A 6,889-nucleotide genomic window follows, 5' to 3' on the forward strand; every position below is an offset into this window, starting at 1 on the left:
ATCTTATTGGCGCTGTTTTTAAATTATCTTCAGCAAAATTTTACTCACATGTGATATTGATGACATTGTTGGATGATTTCTGCATTCTGTTGGCTCATCTCTCTTTCAAATGGACACAACTATGGATCTCTTCCAATCGGTTGGCCAGATATCTGTCTTCCAAATTTCTTGGCATAGCTGAATGAACGCCTCCAGTGCTATATCAGTTTGTAGAAATTGCATTGTGTTAATTTCTATAAACGTGTTTTTCACCAATGCTTTCAGTGCAGTTTTTACTTCTTTACAATTCCGTTGATTCTTGATCATTTGCTACCTCTTGAAATGGTTGAAAAGTGGCCATTTCTTTTTGATACAGTAACTTTGTGTATACCTTCCACCTTCTTTTGATACTTGCTGCATCATTTAGTATTTGACCACAGAGTCATTCAGTTTTTCAAGTTGAGAGTTGAGCTTTTTCTTAAGTTCTTTCAGCTTGAGAAATGCTGAGTATGTCTTCCCTTTTGACTTTCTAACTTCAAGTCTCTTCATATTCCATTAAAATACTTGACTTTTGTCTTCTCAAGTTACCTTTGAAATTTTCTGTTTAGCTTTTTTTCTTAATTTGTCTAGTCATCTCTATGCATAAGAGCAAGTTCAGAGTTTATTTTGTTGCAGAGTTTTGGTCTCTCCTGTGTTTTAAAAGACCTTTTGTTTTCTTCCTGTATGATGTTCTTGATGTCATTCTATAGCTCTTTTGGTCTTCTGTCATTAGTGTCTAATGCATCCAATGTGTTATTGAGATACTTTCTGAATTCACATGGAGTATATTTAATGTCATATTTTGGCTCACATGTATTTGTCTTAATTTTCTTCAGCTTCTGCCTAAACTTGCATATGAGCAATTTATGATCTCTTCCATGGTCATCCCATAGCCCTGCTTTGGCTGATCACATTGAGTTTTTCCACTATGTCTTCTCACAGATGTAATCAATTTGATTTTTGTGTATACCTGGTAAGGTCCATATTTGTAGACTTATATGCTGTTTTGAAAGGAGCTCTGGTAGTGTAGTAGCTATGAATCAGGCTGCTAATCTCATGATCAGCAGTTTGAAACTAGCAGCTGTTCCACGGGAGGATGAGGCTTTCTGCTACCATAAAGATTTAGAGCCTTGGAAACCCTATGCAGAGTTGCTATGAGTCAGAACCAACTCCACAGCACATACAACAACAAATGTTGTTTTAAAAAGGTATTTGCGATGAACCAGTTGCTGGTCTTACAAATTTCCTTCATCCTGTCTCCAGCATAGTTTTTATCATCAAGTCCTTTTTTTCCAAGCACTGTTCCTTCCTCTCGGTTTCCATCCTTTCCATTTCAATCACTGGTAATTATAAATGCATCTTAATTGCACATTTGTTCAATTTCTGAACGAAGAAATTGATTGCAGTCTTCAGTTTCATCACCACTGGACTTAGTGGTTGGTGCATAAATTGATATAATAGTGGTATTAACTTGTTTTCTTTGTAGACTTATGGATATTATTCTATCTCAGACAGCATTGCAATTTAAGATTGATCTGGGTACATTCCTTTTGATGATGAATGCGAAGTCATTCTTCTGATACTTGTCATTCCAGCATTGTAAACCAACTGATTGTCAGCTTCAAAATGGACACTAGCAGTCCATTTCAGCTCACTAATGCCTAGGATAGTGATCATTATGTGTTCTATTCCATTTTTGACAGCTTCCAAATTCCTAGATTTATATTCCACACACTCTACATTCTAATTATTAATGGATGCTTGCAGCTGCTTCTCTTCATTTTGAGTTGTGTGTTCCATGAACAAATAAAGGTCCCAAATGCTTTACTCTTTTTGCTTTATCATAGTCAACTCTGCTTTGAGGAGAAAGCTCTTCCCCAGTTGCATACTGAATGCCTTTCAGTCTGAGGCTCTCATCTTCAGAAACTACGAGGTTTAGACAAAAATGATTCACACTCTTGTTAATTAAAATGCCTGTCCACGTTCACAGCGGATAACAAATTGAGTGTGCACGTGGAATGATTATGTCGAATAGATGATTGACAGTGGATTATGTGGCAAATCATTTTCAAATAATTTATGACTGTGTCTATGAAATAATCCATGTCAGACTTGGGTTTAGAAAAGTTTGTGTGAGATTGGTACTGAAACAACTCACGGAAGAGCATAAATAGAAGTGTTTGGACATCTGCAAACAAAATTTTGACCGATGCTCAAAGGAACGTGAAACTTTTTAAAAACTGTTACTGGTGATGAGACATGGATTCATCACGATGAGCCTGAGAGTAAAATGTAGACTATGGAATGGAAACATCTTCAATCACCCACCAAGAAAAAGTGCAAAAGTTAACTGTCAACTGGATTGTTAATGCTTAGAGTCCTGGGATTCTCAGGGGTCTGTATTGGAACAGTCTCAGGAAAAAGGTTGAAGAGTCAGCAGTGCTTATTATAGTGAGATGCTCACTGAAGAGCTGAAACCTAAACTTTGGGTTTAACACTGAGGACTGCTATCCAAGGACATTGTGATCTTACATGATAATGCATGTCCACGTACCTCTGCCCACAGTTCTGACACTCTGCAGAAACTTCCTTTTCAGGTGTTAAAGTATCCTCCCTATAGTCTTGATCTTGCTCCATCAGAATTTCACCTGGTTTGTTCCCCTGAAAGCATCAGAAGATTCATGTCTGCTGAAGACGTGAAGACTGTTATGTATTCATGACTCACAGTTCAGTGTAAAACATTTTTTAATAAGGGCAAATGAAAGCTGCTTGGCATATGGGCAAAGTGTATTGAAAATCAAGATTATGCTAAAAAAAAAAAAGAAGATGTATTTGTCTTTTCTAAAATTGGATAAAAATAAATTCTACAGAATGCTGATCATTTTTGACTCCCCTTCATAGATCTGACAGTGTTCTGGTACAATTCATAGTGTTTCCTCTTCTGGCACTATATCTCTGCTCCTGCTCTTCTAAGGTTTTTATTTGCTAAACATTCACAAGTAGTGAACCTCTCCTTCTTCCTAGTCTTTCTTCGTCTGGAAGCTCAGCTGAAACCTGTCTACCATGGTGACCCTGTTGTTGTTAAGTGCTGTTGAGTCGGTTCCGACCCATAGCGACCCGGAACAGAGTTTCTGAGGCTGTAAATCTTTATGGGAGCAGAAAGCCTCATCTTTCTCCCACGGAGCAGCTGGTAGTTTCTAACTGCTGACCTTGCGGTTCGCAGCCCGATTCATAACCACTGCGCTACCAGAGCCCACTGGCCTTTAAAATACTGTTGGCATAGCTTCTAACATGACAGCACCACAGAAGCTACCATATTATGTCAAACTGACAGACAAATGGAAGAATTTCCAATGTAGGGAATTCATTTTGATCAAATTTAGATAAGCTTATACTTTTTTTTTCCCCCAAACAGGTCAGTCTCTTATAGAACCAAATGAAACTGTTCATTAGCCCTAAATGCAGTATGTTTTTATTATTATTATTTTGTTTTTGATTGAGTTTGTATGAAAGTTTACAGAGCAGATTTTTCATTCAACAATTTATACACATTTTTCTTCATGATATAGGTTACAGTGCCCTCCCTAAATATAACAGCCCTTTCCCCTTCTTCTCTGAGCATCCCATTTCCATTCATCCTTCTTTGTTGCCCTTTGGAGATTTGGTTTTGGATTTCCCAATCTTTGTCTCATGCAATTTTACATCTTACAAATATATTACACATCCATTCTCAGTTTGCTCTAGTCTAACTAATATGAAGACCCAGATTATATGCAGTCATCTCTGGAAAACCTCTGAATTAGCATGTTTTTGGGATATGCCTTGGTTTTCTGGCTTGGAATGATTGTTTTTCCTACACATCTTACTGTGTTCCATTTTGAGGGTGCTTCTCTGGTTTTATGAAATTATAACATTCCTGGGGAAAGAGAAGCTGTCATGTGCTCCACACCCTTATGTTTTAGATATGTGAGGCGGTGGTGTTGTATGCCGTACAGTCAGTTCTGACTTATAGCACCCCTGCTTTTGGAAGAAGTAACTAGTGGCTTAAATTGCCAATCTTGATGTTAGCAGTCCAATGCTTATACTAGAGCACCACACCAGAAAATTATACCCACAATAATTTATTGTGCTTTGTTTATTGTTTAGATGTTAATATGACTTTTTATATCACCGTTATTTTGTTCTCCTGGTGGTAATCTTGATATGAACTCAGCTGCCAGCCACATGATTAGCTATTTGAACCCACCATATACTCTCAGGGAGAAAGATGTAGCAATCTGTTTCTATAAAGATTGTAGCCTTGGAAACCCTATGAAGTAGCTTTACTCTGCCTTCCCTATAGGGTTACTGTGAGTCAGAAGTGACTCAACAGCCACAGGTTTATCAGGTTGTAAAAATTAGAGCAACACAGGGTTCTGGGTGGGAGGATTTTAATTGTAACCCCTAGGAAGTGAAGGGCTATTTGAAAAAGCATAATTAGATCTATAAACAACTCAGTAGAGAAATATAGTGGTAATTAAAAGTCTGGTGAGGAAGAACATTGGGGTATGTAGTCTGCAATAGTCTCTCTGCATCCCTTTGCTCATTGCCATCACCAGTGACTTGTAGGTACTCACTGAATACATGTTGATGGATGATAGTAAATGAATGAAAGGGAATGGTAGTTGCTGAAGATGAAAGCATTAAGCTGAGTCCTTTGAACATCTTTAAATCCTAGTGTGGTGCTGTGGGTTCATGTGCTGGCCTGCAAGGTCAGTTTGAACTACAAGGTCTGTGGTTCAAGGTCCGCAGTCACCCCTTGAAACCCTACACAGGGTTGCTATGAGTCAGAACTCAAAGCAACTTAAGAAGAAGCCTTAACAACAACAACAAGAAGCCTAAATTACCCAAGGAATAAGTTAAAGGGATTGGATTAGAATATCTTTTTATGAGATAATATCTTTGGAGATCATTTCTATGATCAGTTGGATTTCATGCCTGAAAACAAAGCACCATGATTGTGTGAAGTGATTTGTGAAGTGTTCGAAGCTTATGTGTTCTAAAATATCTCCTGTTTTTCAGTGACTGAGATTTCACAGTTGAAAAAGAACACTGCTTAGAATTTTAGAGTCTTTGTGTTTTTTAAAGGAACCCTGGGGATATTTTGGATTTAGGTGTTGGTAAGTTGCTAATTGAAAGGTCAGCAGTTTAAACCTGCCAACCACTCCATGGGAGAAAGATGTGGATGTCTGTTTCCATAAGGATTAGGTTGTAGATCTCAAGTGCCATGGAGTCAGTTCTGACTCATAGTGGCCCTGTATAGGGTTTCTAAGGAGTGCTTGGTGAACTTGAGGCGCCGACCTTGTGGTTCAAACCAACCTTACAGTCCAGCACATTAACCCACAGTGCCACACCAGAACTCCATAAGAATTATAGCCTTGGAAAATCAATGGGGCAGTTCTACTCCGTCTTAATAGGGTTGCTATGAATTGGAATTAACTCAGTGGCAGTGAATTTAGTTTGGGGATTTTGTTTCTTGAGATTTTCCTCTATTATATAGTCATTTTGAGTCTTTGTTAACGTATAGCTAGTGGGAACATTTTAGGCAAACTTGAGTTCAGACATTAAAAAAAAGTTTTTCTGAGGGGTTTATGGGAGGATTGGGCAAGTCCTGGGTAATTTGCAGTCATACCTTAGAAGCCTTAAGGCTGGGCGAGAGTTTGACTGAAAGGGGAATCCTTTTTTGCAGCTGGTGAAATGATGAGATATGTGTCTACTTAACTCCAATGAGATGAAAAAGAATGATTGAATATTTCCAAAGGTTCATTGTTGAAGATTTCTGTGAAAGCTTGATACTTTTGTACTTTAATCACTTTTACCTGAGGTTGGGTTTTAAGGCAAAAATTTATTTGGCAATTTTCTGTTAAAATTCTTTAGCAAGGTGCCATTATTTTTGAGAACAATATAAGTAACAGAATACGGCATAATCCTCTTAACCTTAATACTGGATTGGATTTTCTTTTCTTTCTCTGACTGCCAACCAATGGACTCAGGTTGTACTTGAAGACCATTTTTTTTTTTTCGAAACTTATACTTCCTTGAATATTAAGATCACGTTCTAGTGTAACAAGATGCTTAATGTTGTGAGAGTCACATAGGACCTGGGACCTACTGGTGAGCATAAGATTCAGGTTGTTTATTTCAGGTTCATTCGGTGGAAATCCACAACACTATAGAAATTTGTTCTCTCTGTCTAGCTTTTCTCTCACACGCCCTAACTTGTACAATTAAATTAGCAAAAGTAAATAGGCAGAGGATGTAACGTGATTGTTCTTGCTTCATTTTTCTTTGCCATGTTTTCCAAACATTCACATAATCCCGCTTATCCAAGGAATTGACTCTAAATAGAGAAAGCCTTCATTTTCTATTACCATCATGACAAACCACCACAAATTAACAGCTAAAAATTAAAATAAATGTATTCTTATATTGTTCTGTAGATCAGAAGCCTGGCAGGAGTCCCATTGGGCTAAACCAAGGCATTATCGAGGCTGCTTTCCTTTCCGGAAATTTTTTTCTGTCCACTGAAGTTGTTTGATATGGCACTGAGCTCCCTGGTTCTTTGCTGTCAGCATAGAGTTGATCCCAGCTTCTAGAGGCTGCTCTGATGACTTGTCACTGATTCTGCTATTCTCAAAATCAGCAAGGCCCGGTGGAGCCCTTCTCAGAATTCCAGTTTCTTCTACCTTTCTTTCCACCGTCATCTTTGACTGAATTGCATGCCTTTCTCTTTCATTTTTAGGGATCCAAGTGATTACATTTAGGTCCATGGTTGTGCAAACAGGTTACTGTCTCAGGCTGGGTTCTTTAGAGAAGCAAAACCAGTGAAGCT

At 38.1% G+C, this 6,889-nt stretch overlaps 1 pseudogene; it reads right to left on the reverse strand.

Moving 5' to 3' along the window:
* The window catches only part of LOC102820353, a 53,956-nt pseudogene that overhangs the window by 4,741 nt on the left and 42,326 nt on the right, over positions 1 to 6,889 (reverse strand).

Source organism: Chrysochloris asiatica, unplaced genomic scaffold, assembly GCF_000296735.1.
Source record: "Chrysochloris asiatica unplaced genomic scaffold, ChrAsi1.0 scaffold00028, whole genome shotgun sequence".
NCBI classification, from domain to species: Eukaryota; Metazoa; Chordata; class Mammalia; order Afrosoricida; family Chrysochloridae; genus Chrysochloris; species Chrysochloris asiatica.